General features: G+C 41.7%; 1 protein-coding gene across 3 annotated transcripts in view; it reads left to right on the top strand.

Annotated features, from left to right (window-relative positions):
• Positions 1-8720: 8720 nt before the first annotated feature.
• Positions 8721-14251, top strand: part of INTS14 (integrator complex subunit 14) — a 26018-nt gene continuing 20487 nt past the window's right edge. For 2 of the 3 annotated variants that reach the window (XM_027852169.1, XM_027852170.1), the window contains exon 1: positions 8721-8863. The gene's annotated coding sequence lies outside the window, so the exon portion shown is untranslated. The remainder of the gene's footprint in view (positions 8864-14251) is intronic. The other variant, XM_027852168.1, reaches the window with a different exon arrangement.

Below are 14251 nucleotides of genomic sequence, written 5' to 3'. Positions count from 1 at the left end.
TGGCAACTGAGCTAAGGACAGTCATTCACCCAGTAGGCTATAAGAACTGAAGAAACAATTTCCTCTCTCCCTCTTCCTCTCCCTCTCCCTCTTCCCCTTCCCCTCCCCTCCCCCCTTCCTCCCTCCTTCTCTCTCTCTCTCTCTTTTTCTCTCTCTTCCCTCCCTCCTCGAGGTGGACTCTTTGTTGGGACATAAAACCAACTGCCCCTTGGACTTCCAATGAAGGGGAAAAGGGATTTCTTTCCCCGCCCACTGCCCCAGCAATAATGCCAACTGAACACACAAAGCAGTAAGAACAAGCAGTTGCCTAAGTAAGCCTGAACTGGACCTCAAATCCTCAGCTGCCTCTTCTGTTTTTTTGGTTTTGTTTTTTTGTTTGTTTGTTTCTTTCTTTCTTTCCTTGAACTCAGGTCACTAAGCAGAAATCCTAAGAAATGTACATTTTTAGCCTTGTTAATAACCTTGTAAGTAAAATGGTTGGGAGACAGTTGATCAGCATGGAGTAATTTCCACAACCACTCCTCAGAAGAGATGACCATCACCACCAGGAGAATGCTGCAGCAGAAAGAACTAAAGAAACAAACAAAAACAAACCATGCCCTGGTTTGATAGGAGACTTGGACATGTGCTACACAGACAGCACGGGTCAGAGGTGAAAATCAAATATCTATTCTGCAGTTTTTGTTAGGTTGTCTTTATCTCCCAAGAGAATATAATAGGTGATGGCTTATTGTTTCATGTTTTAAGTATTTATTCATTTAAATAGTTGTTAATGTATACTCATGAGTCTTTTGAGCATTTCTTTTGTGGAGAAGGAAATAAATAGTTGTCCTATACCTGATATATATGTAGATGTAGATATAGATATACATACAAAAATATATGTATGCATACTGTGCACATATATAATTTTGTACAGTGAGAACTTTTCTAGAAGAGATATTGTTAATCCTTTTTATGGGAGATCCTGGATATGGACATGGCTCCAGAATAGTTGGATTAGTTCACAACTCCACCAATAGTGCACTAGTGTCTCAATTTTTCCATATCCCTCCAACAATTGTCATTTTCTTCTCTCTCATACTAGCCAATTTGATAGGTGTGAGGTGGTACCTCACAATTGTTTTAATGTTCATCTCTCTAATCAATAATGATTTAGAGCATTTTTTTCATATGACTATAGGTAGCCTTGATTACTTCATCTAAAAACTACCTGTTCATATCCTTTGACCATTTATCAATTGGGAAATGACTTGTGTTCTCATAAATTTGATTCATATACATATATATATATATATATATATCTCAGAGATGTGTCAGATACTTGATGTAAACATTGTTTTCCCACTTTCTGCAGAAATACTCTTATAAAGGATACTGACAAAGTTAATTGGAATTTAGATCTTTTTCTAATGTTCTTCGTTGCTTCAGTAATCTACCTAGTCCTGAAAAAAAAAATACAGGGAGATTTTGTAGGGGGCGTTCTCTAAAAAATACAAAAATAAGAAGGGAAATTTGCAGATAATTGAAACATATTGGCTTGTAACTAGGATTTCTTTCCAAGTTTTATGCTTGAGATGTAACCTAGATTCAGGGGGAAAGCAATTCAGGTAGCTGGCCTAGCCCTAGCTGTTACTGTTGACTTCTTCCCATAATATTGATAGCACAGTGGGGAACTTGACAGCACTGTAATCTGAGACCAGGGAAGTTAAAAGAGACAGAGATGGGGGAGGGAGGGAGAGATACAGAGACAGAGAAAGGGAGAGAGAGAGGGAGAGAGAGAGGGAGAGAGAGAGAGAGAGAAAGGGAGAGAGAGTGAGAGAAAGAGAGAGGGAAGGAGACAGAGAGGGAGAGAGAGAGAGAAAGGGAGAGAGAGAGAGAGAGAAGGAAAGAGGGAGAGAAGGAGAGATATCAAGCTAAAGAAAGGAGGAGAGAGACTGGTGGTAAATGCTGACTGATTAGTTTTTCACCCTCATGTTTTCTTCTCCCCCTTCTCTTTGGCTCCTAACTCTTTGGTCTTGTCCTTCTTTTGGAAGACATTCTGCTTTTCAATGATCCTGTTGGCTGCTGTTTCAAAGGAGGGGAGAAAAGGTAAGAGGGGTAGGCAGCATGGAGGAGAAGACTTTTTATTTATTTCCTTTCATGTGAGTTTGCAGCAAAATATGTAAAGACAACATAGCTCTTAAGTAGACAAGAGAAAATTAATTAGCTTACCATAGCTTGATACAAATATCCTTTAGGACCTCTTAACTAACTCTCATTGGCTCTGATTTTACATTAACCATGAAACTTCATTTTCATTTGGTTACCCTACTGAGAAGAGATAGCTAGGTGGCCCAATGGATAGAGCACTGGCCCCGGAGTCAGGAAGATCTGAGCTCAGAACCGACCTCAGACACTTACTGTGTGACCCTGGGCAAATCACTTAACATCTGTTTACCTTAATCCATTGGAGAAGAAAATGGGAAACCACTCCAGTGTTTTTGCCAAGAAAATCCCATGGACAGTATTGGTGTGCTATGGTCCACAGAGTCACAAAGAGTTAGACACAACTGAACAACTAAACAACAGCAATACCCTACCGAGAAGAGAACACACAGGTCAGCTGCCCCAGGTATTCTGGTTATTTCCACAGCTATCATTCTCACTGCAAATTTAATAAAACTGGCATTACGCTTCACAAAAATCTCCTTTGACTAGTTACTGGGAGTCATTTCACCAGAGCCTGAACATTCATGGGTAAAGTGATGAAATTACATTTCTGGGGTAGTTAAAATGACACAGTGGATACAACACTGGGCTTGGAATCAGGAAGACTCATCTTCCTGAGTTCAAAGCTGGCCTCAGACACTCATGTGTCCCTGGGCAAGTCACTTGACCCTGTTTGCCTCAGTTTCCTCATCTGTAAAATGAGCTGGAGAAGGAAATGGCAAACCACTCTAGTATCTCTGCCAAGAAAACCCCAAATAGGGTCACGAAGAGTTGGACACAACTGAAAAACAACAGAACTGAACTGAGATGGAAGATCAGCTCCTAGGTCAGAGGTGGGAACACGAGAAGAATATTTCTTGAAGATCCTCACAGAGAGGAGCAGAACCAATCTAATTCAATGTCTATCATATATCTACAGCATGCAAGACATTGTCCTAGAGGAAAATGAAACAGTCTCTGCCCTTTAGGAACTTACATTCTACAGGAGTGATAACACATTTACACAGGTAAGTAAATCCAAAGCACATGTAAAGTTACATAAAGCAATTTCAAGAAAGGGAAAATCAGGAAAGACCCACATATAGGATGTGGCCCTTGACACATGGGGTAAAGGTCAGGAGGAATTGTGTTCTAGACATGATGAAACTTTTTAAAAGAAACAGAAGCTCTCCCCTTTGACTTCAGAGTGTTGAATGTTTACAGCTCATCAAATCATAGATTTAAAGTTGAGAAGGGACCTTAGAAATCATCTACTTAAATCCTCTCATTTAAAAAAAGTTACTGATATTTTTTCACATCAATTTCATTTCCAAATATATCAGTCAATCAATAAGCATTTATTAAGCACCTACTATGTACCAGGCACTATGCTAAGCACTGCAGATACAAAGAAAGGCAAACAAAAAAATGCAGAGAGGTCAAGAAAGATGAGGATTGAGAAAAGCCCATTCTTAGCCTTCCTCCCACCCATCCCAATCTAGCATAAGAAAGAATGAAAAAGAAAGATTTTTTAAAAGCAGTTCATCAAAATTAGCTAATATGTCAACTACATCTGACAGTACATGCAATGTTCCATACCAGGTACCCACCTCTTCAAGGCACAAGAGAATTACATTTTCTTTTCTCTTCTGAGCAACCTCCTTTATTAATGCTTTTAAAAACAAACATTGGAGCTTACAAATGACTTCATGAAACCCCTATCCACCATCATCAAAGAACTCTCCCTTATAATAAAGAAATATATTTAAGCAAAACAAATTGACATGTTGGCCTTATCTAATAAAATATAACTAATATTATATATATAGTCTACTATGTCTTTGTCAGAAAGAATTATATTTTACCATCAGCCCTTTTCAGTCAGACCAGTCATTGCATTAATTACAATTTTCCTGTCTTTCAATAATTTTTCTTTTTATTTAGTAGTCACTAAATTGCTCTTGGTTCAGCTTATTTTGTTCCATAGCAGTTTACACAGGTCTTCCCAAGTTTCTCTGAATTCCTCATATTTGTCATTTCTTATGGCATTCCAACATATTCAGAAGTTACACTTTGTTCAGCTGTCTCAGTTGATTGGCACCCACTTTATTTATTTCCAGTTTTTTATTATCACCAAAGTGCTATTCTCAATATTTCTCTATTTGTGAGGGCAGGTATAATTTAGTGACTTTTCTAATATAGTCCAATCTTAACCTCTTCATTTAAGATGCGGAAAATTCTCAGACAGTTAAGTGACTTGATCAAAGTCACCCAGATAGTAAGAACAGCCAGGATTTGAGCTATCCTAGCCAGCCTGCAGTCTTCTGGGTTATTTGCATAATGCCTGCTCTTGAGACTAAAGATGAAGTGTGCTTCCTACAGACTAAATATGTGAAATGAGCTGCCACTCTCTGACTCCCTGGGATTGCTCCCTCCTGGGTGGTGTCTCCTACAAGATGAGTAGCTCCAAAGCAAATGGTCTTGGGAACTGATGGAGGAGAGGCAGGGAAGAGGGGGAAGAACAAGAGAGAAATCTCCCTTACAGCCCTGCCCCTGCCCCCGTAGGAGTGCAAAGAGAAAGCCAAAGGTTGAACCCCTTGCAAAAGCTAGGTTCTCCCCCACCAGGTGTCTCTCTAGCTTGCCAGAGGTCACATTTCACAAAGCTCTCTGTCCACCATCTCCAGAGATTGAAAACTAGCATTTTAAAGGCCATGGGGGATGTAGCTAATCTTTAGTCAGTTCATTGCAAACTGCCCTCCAATGGCATCAGGGAAATTTTTTCTTCATAGCAGGAAGGAAACACTTCTTTGCACTTTGATTTAAAATATTGACACCTTTAAAAAAAAAAAAAGAAAATATTGACACTATATTCTATTACCCACCCCTCCTGTGATTTTATCACCTGCTATTAGGGAAAACCAAATGACCAGTGATGACCTAAGCAATGTCCCTCCCTACCCAACAGAGAAAGATCAAGTCCACTTCTATTTAGGACTTTGTTTGTTCCCTGATGCATTATATGGTGGACTAGAAAGAAGGTCCCATTTCCTTTTCTCAGGGACAGTTCACTGAGGCATGGGATGTATTATGAGCTGCAGCATTATCACAGGGATAAAAAGGCCACGTACAAGACTAAGTGAAAATGAGAGTGCAATTCCTGCTATTGTAAATAATAGAGCACAACTACACAATTTGGTCCAGGATATAAAGAGAATTTAATTAAATCTTCCCATTGTTGAAGAGGAGGCCTTGAAAAAGCAGAGGGGGAAAGAGGCTGATGAAGGAGAATAAGGTGTGAAGTAAGAATGCTGGGCTGGGCCAATTCAAATTAAGAAATATTCACTGAGATGTCCAGCACTGGGCTAGGCACCATGGGGCTAAAAGGGAAGAAGACATGGTCTCAACATTCAATTCAGAGGACAAGGGTAGGAATGACTGAAGCTTGGCTTAGGCAAGCTAGAAGTCACTAAATGGGTCTATCCCATTAGTGCCTTCTATAGGCAATGCAAGGGATGTTAGTAATGGAGACATGGCCTGGAGAGACAAGTAAATGAGAGGGAAAGATTATAAGAGGAGAGAATTTGGTGAGGGCACAGAACTCAGTGGGAGGACAGGATCTAGTTAAAAGAATAGGGGCCAATGAGAGGGGATAGAAGTCAGTGAGGTCAGTGAGGGATAAAGATCAGTATGAGAAATGGGGCAATGAGAGATAAGAAGCAGGACCATGTCACTCCCCTATACAATAAAATACCTCTAGGATCAAATATAAACTCATCAGTCATTGAAAGCTCTTCATAACACTCCCTTCCTATCTTTCTAGTCTTTTTAGACATTACTCCTCTCCATACACTCTGTGGTCCAGTCATACTGGCCCATTTGCTGTTTTTCACACAGGACACTCCATTTCCCATCTCTGTGACTTTGCACTGACTCCCACACCTACAATACTCTCCCTCTTCCCTTCCCCCTCTTTGCCTCCTTGGCTTTCTTCTATCTAGACAGAACGCTAAACATCCCCTTCTTCAGGAAGTCTTTCCTGGTATCCCAGCTGGTAGAATCTTCCACTCTAAGGTTACCTTGTATCTACTTTATACGAGTCTTGTATATACCTACACATATGCTTGTGTTTTATCCTCATTATTATGGAAACTCTTTGATGGCAGGGACTTTTTCTTTATATCCCCAGTTCTTAGCATAGTGCCTAGTACATTATGAGCACTTAATAAAGGTTTGCTTGATTGAAAGAAGTCTGTGAGAGACACAGGGCATAAGGAGGACAAAATTCAGCAGGGGATCAGAGAATTCAGTAAGGAGACAGAGGATGGGGAGGAGAGGTTAGTAGGAGTCAGGGATAAGGGAGAGGAAAGTTAACAGAGAGGAAAAGAGTCAGAGGAAGGAAGGCCTTTCTTTTTTTATTAATTTATTTTGATTTATCAACAATCACTTTCATAAGTTTTTGAGTTTTAAATTTTTCTCCCCCTCCTCCCTCCCTCCCCAACATGGCTTGAAATCTGATATAGGCTATACATATACATTCCTATTAAACATATTTTCACATTAGTCATGTTATAAGAAAGAATCAGAACCAATAGGAGGAGCCATCAGAAAGAAGAAACAAAACAAAACAGAAGAAAAAAAAAGAGCAAACAATATGCTTTGATCTGAATTCAAACTCCAGTTCTTTCTTTGGATGTGGATAGCATTTTCCATCACAAGACCTTTGGAGATGTCTTAGATCCTTGCATTACTGAGAAGGGATAAGTCTATCAGCGTTAGTCATTGCACAACATGGCTGTTACTGTGTACAACATTCTCCTGGTTCTGCTCAATTCACATAGCATCAGTTCATACAAGTCCTTCCAAGTTTTTCTGAAGTCCAATTACATTCATATACCACAACTTGTTCATTCATTCCCCAATTGATGGGCATTGAGGGAGACCTTTCTCGATTCCCTGAGTTCTTAATGTGCTCCCTCTCCCCCACTTCCACCCCCCAGAATAGCTTTTTATTTACTCTGTATTTTGTATTTACTTATCTCTGTGCATGTTATTTCCCAACCTTTATAGAATATTAGCTCCCAGGGGGCAGGGACTCATCCATTCTCAGACCCTTATTAGCTGTGTAAGTCACTTGACCTCTACCTAACTCATTTTTCTCATTTGTAAAACAGGGATAATAATAATAGCACTTACTTTCCAGAGCTGTGAGATAATACAGGGTGTTCTCGTGTGGTTTTAAGCTTTAGTTAGCTTAAGCTTTTGGGATATCCTATATTAGCATAACTAAAAGTTCTATATAAAGGCTAGCTGCTATTGCTGCTGCTGCTACTACTATCACCACTACCATCTCTAGTAGTAGTAACTACTAGCTACTACTGCTACTACTACTGCCACTACCACCACAACCACCACCACCTCTCCTACTACTACCAACACCATCACTACTACTGCTGCTGCTGCTACTGCTACTACTACTACTACCACTACCACTACCACCGCCACCACCACCACCAATACCATTACTACTTCTGCTGCTGCAGCTTTCTTGTGCCTCTAGTGCTTGGAACGTTTTATTGTTTAGTTTTCTCGGCAAAGATCCTGGAGTGGTTTGCCATTTCCTCCTCCAGCTCATTTTACAGATGAGGAAAATGAGACAAACAGGGTTAAGTGATTTGCCCAGTGTTACACAGCTGGTATCTGAGGTAAAATTTGAACTCAGGAAGATGAACTTTCCTGACTCCAGGCTGGGCATTCTATCCATTGCACCACCTAGCTGCCTCCTTGGTGCTTATTAAAAGTTTGTTAATTGATTGGAGATTGGTTTGGCTGGGATCCCTTCCCTCCTGTCCCCTCCCTGCCCCTTTCTCAGCCCTTCCCCTCCACCCCTTCCTTGCTCTTCTTTCTCTTTCCGTCCTCCTTTCCCCCCTCCCCTCTCTTAGTCTTTTCTCAGCCTCCTCTCTCAAACCTTTCCTCTCTTTTCTCTTCCCCTCATCCCTTCACTTAAACTCTCCTCCCCCTTCCCTCTCTCAGCCCCGCCCCTCTCTCCTTCCTCCTCCCCTTCCCAGCTCCTTTTTTTTCTCCTCCCCCTCCCCTTTATCAGCTCCTCACCTTCTCCCTGCCCCTTCTTCTTCCCCTTTCTCAGTACCCCCTCTCTCAGCCCCTCCTCCCCTTTTTTCAGCCCCCTTCCCCTCCGTCCTTCTCCTTCCCCTACTATAGTGGTCTCTTTTTCCACCCCTCCCCTCTCTCAGCTCCTCCCCTCCTCCTTTTCTCTTCCCCTTTCTCAAGTTCCTCTCCTCTCTCAGTCCCTCCCCTTCCTCAGCCCCGCTCTTCCTCCCTGCCCCCTCCTTTCCCTCAGCCTCCCTGCCTCCTCCCGTCCTTCAGTCCCGCCCTCCTCCCTGCCCCTCCCTTCCCTCAGCTTCCCTGCCTCCTCCCTTCCCTCGGCCCCGCTCTCCTCCCTGCCCCCTCCCTTCCCTCAGCCTCCCTGCCTACTCCCTCTCTTCAGCCCCGCCCCTCCTCCTTGCCCCCGCCCCTCTCCTCAACGGCTGGGCACGCTGTCCCTGCCGCTGTCTGCCGCTTCCCTGGGTCTCCTTCTCGTGCGGCCCCAAAGTTCCGGCCTTAGTGCTGAGGGGGAAGGTTTAAACCGACGGACGCGGTGGCTGGCGATGGACGCGGGGTGAGTCTAGAGAGGGGCGGTGGAGAGCTAGGAGTAGGACCGCTCGGGGCTGAGGAGGTATCCGGAGAGGCGCGGGCGGCGGGGAAAATGTAGCATTAGAGTCCAGGCTCCCCTTCCTCCGGGGCCCCACCGCCCGCAGGCCTCCATCTTTGCTCAGACTCCAGTTCGATCCCCGTGGCCGAGGCGCGGCGGGGCCCCACAGCTTTTGGGCCTCGGCCTGCCCCGCCCCCGGGGCCAACGGCTGTCCCCTTCTCAATGCTCTTCCCCCGCCTACCGCCCCGGTATTGGGGGGGGGAGGCCCCGAGAGTCCTCTGGCGTCCTCTTCTAAGCTGGGAACTCCAGACACACCCTCCCCCACCAGCCCCCTGGCTCTGGTCTACCCTTCTGAAACTACCTTGAGCTGATTTAGAAGGGATCTCCCCACCCTCCCAGCTCCTAAGCCTTAGAAAGGAAGTAAAGGAAGTAAAGGAATCTTGGGTTCTTACCCACACTGACCAGAAAGTTCCAAAGCTTTGCGAATTCTAAATGCAAATGACCATCCGGCCTTCAGTCGACTAGCATTTATTTAGCCAATGCTTTGTGTTAGACCCTGCAAAGACATAAAAGTCAGTCAGCTATCGTTTATTAAGCGCCTGCTATATGCCAGGCATTGTGCTAAGCGCTATGAGGGAGCTTATGAAAGAAATTGTGGCTCTCCTCCTGGAGCTTACATTCTATGGGTGTAGACAACCTTAATTGAAGCTCACTTGGACATTGCGTTCTACTACTGGCCAAGTGATCTCTTTTGATTGCTTCTACACTGTGAGGTGATTACAAGTAAGGTATCATCTCCATTCTCCTGGTGAGAAAAACCAGCTTAAGTAGTTTGAGTGACTTGCTTGCCTTAGGCCTCAAACTGATAATATCACTATCTTAAATGTGAATAATAATACATGATTGACAGCCAAATTGGAAGGCACTTTAAGTTTAATCTGCATTATTAACATTTTCTCCACTTGAGTCTAGACAACAAAACTATATCAAGCAATTTCTGAACTGTGAGTACTAAAACTGAAAAAATAATTTTTAAAACATTCAGACCTGACACTCAATAGAAACATTTAAAAAGTGCTTTACATATTTCATTTGATGCTCACAAAGGTCTTGTGAGATAGGTCAGGTATTACTATTCTCCCTTTTTTTAAACAGATATAACAGGTTCAGAAAAGGTAAAAGGGGGCAGCCAGGTAGTGTAGTGGCTAGAGCACTGGCCCTGAAGTCAGGAGGACCTGAGTTCAAATCCAACCTCAGACCAAACACTTGACACTTACTAGCTGTATGACCCTGGGCAAGTCACTTAACCCCAATTGCCTAAAAAAAAAGAAAAGAAAAGGTAAAAGGCAATGTTATAGTGTGGGAAGAGCCCAAGTTTAAGAGTCAGAGGTCCTGTGTTTTAATCCTGGATCTGCTACTTCCTAGCAGTAGCAGCCTTGGACAAGACCAAGTGTCAGTTTCCTCATCCAAAAAATGATCATGTCTGACTATATGTAAAGTTCTAACTCCTAAGTCACAGGTCGTGAGTGACAGAGCTACTATTTGAACCTATATCTAGTTCATTCAACCATGCCACATTATCTCCCTTCTTGCAACTTTAATACTGCTATAAACATTTTTTTCAGTTATCATCAAAATAAGTATAATGAAGTTATATACAGCCTTTAAATGAAAACTTAGTGTTGAAGCTAAGAAATTTTAGATTAAACTCTTCTTCCCTTTCAGAAGTAGATAATCATAATACCCTTATTTTTTGTTCACTTAAATTCCTTTTGGGCAGCCTAAATTGTGTCCTGGTTCTTAATATTTTGTGTTGATTCTAACTGGTCTTTAGCTAATGTAATATTTTTTCTTTTCAGCATTGGCCACAGATTTGCTATGTGACCTTTGATAAATCAGTTAACCTTACTGAACCTCAATTTTATCATCTGTAAAATGAAAAAGTTGAATTTCTAAAGTTCTTTCCATTTCTGAATTTTTCAGTTTATTGTTTGCCAGAGGAAACTAGACCTAGACTCTGGTGCCATGGAAAGAATGCTGGATTTGGGATCAGAGGATCCAGATTCAGATTTCTTCTCTGTCTCTTTTTCAGTCTTGGCCAACTCTGTGACCCTATTTGGAGTTTTCTTGGCAAAGACACTGGAGTGGTTTGCCATTTCCTTCTCCAGCTCAGTTTGTAAATGAGTAAGCTGAGGCAAACAGGATCAAGTGGCTTGCGACGGTTCACATAACTAGTGTCTGAGGCTGAATTTGAACTCAGGTCTTCCTGACTCCAGGTCTGGCACTCTATCGGCACCACCTAGCTGCCCTTCTGTCTCTTATTCCATTTATCCTCTCTCAGTCTCAGTTTCCTCAGTCTATAAAATTAGGGGATTGGATTAGGTGATCTTGAGTCCCTTCCAGCTCTCAATCTATGATCTTATATTCTTGCTGTGACAGTTGTTTCCTAGACCTATAATAGTCACAATTGTTATTTATAAAATAGCCACCATTTAAGTTTTGCAAAGTGCTGTAGATATATAATCTTGTTTGGTCCTCACAACACCCCTATGAGTTAAAAACTTGTTTTGCCCCTTTTACAGATGAAGAAATAGAGGCTGAGAAAAGGTAAATGACTTGCTCAGAGTCCAATTGCTAGGAAGTGTGTGAGGCAAGATTTGCCCTTTTCTTGATGCCATGCCTACATTCTATCCCTGCGCCATTTAGTGATTCAAAGTTTGCAAAGTGCTTCCAGTATGTGATCTCATTTGTATTGACTCTTGTCAAAATAGTCTTCATATAGGATAAAACAATTTAGAGAAAAGAAAATCAACTCACAGTGACCAACCAAGGAGAGAAACTCTTTAACATTCAAGAAGGTAGGCTTTCCTCACTCAAAAGTATAGCTCTTTATTAATAGTCATAATAAAGATGGAAGAAGGAATTCAGGGAAATACGGAGGAAGGTTTTGTGAAAGCAGGAATCTGACCTATAATGGTAGCTAAAGTAACTTTCTTTCCCTTCTTCCTCCCCCTAGTCCCAAACCCCAACAAAATAAAACTCTCTTTCACTAAGACAGATGTCCTCAAGGTGTTTATTTGATTAAAACAATTGATATTAATAATGTTGAATGTCCAAGATGCTTAAACTTAAACTGGTGTTTTCTCTTCAAAAGGAAGATTTTAAAACTTGTGAATCTCCAACTAGTAAAGTCTGTGGGACTTTCTTTTAAAAATAAGGACATTTTTGTGTTCCTTGCTTAATCTTGTGGTTCTCTTCTTGACATCCCCAAAACTAATGATCCAGATTGTAAAATAAGTTGGGAGTCAGTATTACCTAGCAGCAGGGAGCTTGCATATAATACATCCTTCCTCACCCAGATAAGTAATTCTGCATCAGATAGGACTCAGTAACAACAAAAAGCATCTTAGGGAGAAAGGATAGATGGATGTAGTGAATATTTCAAACCAGAAAAGAAAATTACAGGAATAGAAGTACCATGCATTAGGGTCTAGTTCTGCCTTTAATTAGCCGTGTGACCTCAGACTTCATGCATCTGAGTGGAAGTTTCCTTTTTGAAATAAGGAAGTTGAGGGCAGCTAAGTGGCACAGTGAATAGAACACTGGCCCAGGGGTCAGAAGGACCTGAGTTCAAATCCGGCCTCAGACACATAATACACTCTAGCCGTGTGACTCTGGGCAAGTCACTTAACCCCAATTGCCTCATACTAAAAAAAAAAAAAAGAAAGAAAGAAATAAGGAGGTTGAACTAGGAGATCTCTGAAGTCCCTGCCAGCTCAAAGGTGGGGAGGAGATTGGTCTCTTCCTTCTTTTTGGGGGTGAATGTAGTAGGCAAAACCCCGTGTAAGCTATAATCTAGCAGCAATTATGTCTATCTCTCTAAAACTGAGGAGTGCCCCCAAAACTCTGTGCTGCTAATGGACATTCAGTGCTAATTAGAAGTTGTAGCCTGAGCAGTTTCTCTCCTTCTAAGAATTCCTTAGGAACCTATTGAGGAGCACACTGTTACATTCAGATCTGGGAATTTTTGGCTTTAATGTAGAATTGTAGCTTTCATTTGGTAGTTATCCTTCCTCTGATACCTGATGGAAACATTTTGCTCCTGAAATAAATACATAGCAGGCAGAGAAGGTGATGTTTATTGCTCAGGTTCAATTATCTGCTGTCATCCAGAGGAATGGTAGCAGACCCTAAATAAAGTTGATCCCTTATACATTTTTTGCAATTATTTGTATGTGTGATTATTAGTACTAAGTACTAATACATAAAATAGATATTTGTTGACTACTGACATGTCATACATTGCTGCTTGAGTGCTGCTTGCTAGAATACCGCTGGCCTTTCTCCCTTTCCTCTCCCATTACCCAGCCCTCTTAACCAACTAGAACATGACTCCAGAGTCTTTCCCTTTATCATCCATTCCTACTACTGTAGATACATTTTCTTCTCACTTCTGCTGAGTTCAGCTCCTCATCCATGCCACCTTAGAAGTTGAAAAGGAACTCAGAGGCCAAACAGAAATTTAATCTTACCATAGCCAAGAAGTGGTTATCCAGCCTTTGCTTGAAGAACTCTAGTGAGGAAGAACTCTGCAGACAGCCCCTTCCACTTTTGAACAGCTCTGACGGTTAAGAAGATCTTCTTTACAATTAACCAACATTCTGCAACTTCCACCCATCACTTCCAAGTCTGCTCTTTAGAATCAAATAAAACAAGTCTAATTCCTCTTACACATGGCAGCCCTTTAGATTCTTGAAGAGAGGTATCTTAGCCTACCTTCTTTTTTTTCTGGGTTTATCAATAGATTATACCCTGTTGTTTCACTAACCATCCCCTGACTTCTCAGGTCCAAACAGTCTTCCCTGGCTAACACTCTCTTATATTGCTTCCCCTTATTAGAATATAAGCTTTTTGAGGGTAGGGACTATCTCAATTTAGTATTTGTACTTCCAACACTTAGTACAGTACTTGTCACATAGTAAGCATTTAATAAGTATTTTTTTATTGGTTAGTTCCTTATTCCATGCTAAAAATACCTGTTTAATGTAGTCCTTCTTTATGTGGCATGATCTCAACCATCCTGATTGACTTCCTGGGTACACTCGCCAACTTACTTGCCAATTTGCACAGCTGTCCTTCCCTATGCCAGCCCTTCAGGATTAATTATCTGAAAGACAGCTATATTTACCCCAGTATTGCAGTGAGCCCCCCCCCTTGCCACATTAGGCTTATAGGATTGTTCAAACATACTTTAAAAGTGAACACATACCAAAATAGATAAAATGTAAGACAAATACAAGGTACCAGAGTGTGTGTGTGTGTGTGTGTGTGTGTGTGTGTGTGTGTGTGTGTGTG

This window comes from Vombatus ursinus, unplaced genomic scaffold (assembly GCF_900497805.2).
Source record: "Vombatus ursinus unplaced genomic scaffold, bare-nosed wombat genome assembly UNPS02009205.1, whole genome shotgun sequence".
NCBI lineage: Eukaryota > Metazoa > Chordata > Mammalia > Diprotodontia > Vombatidae > Vombatus > Vombatus ursinus.
The sequence above is the reverse complement of the archived record's forward strand: the minus strand, read 5'-3'. Positions and strand labels throughout refer to the sequence as shown.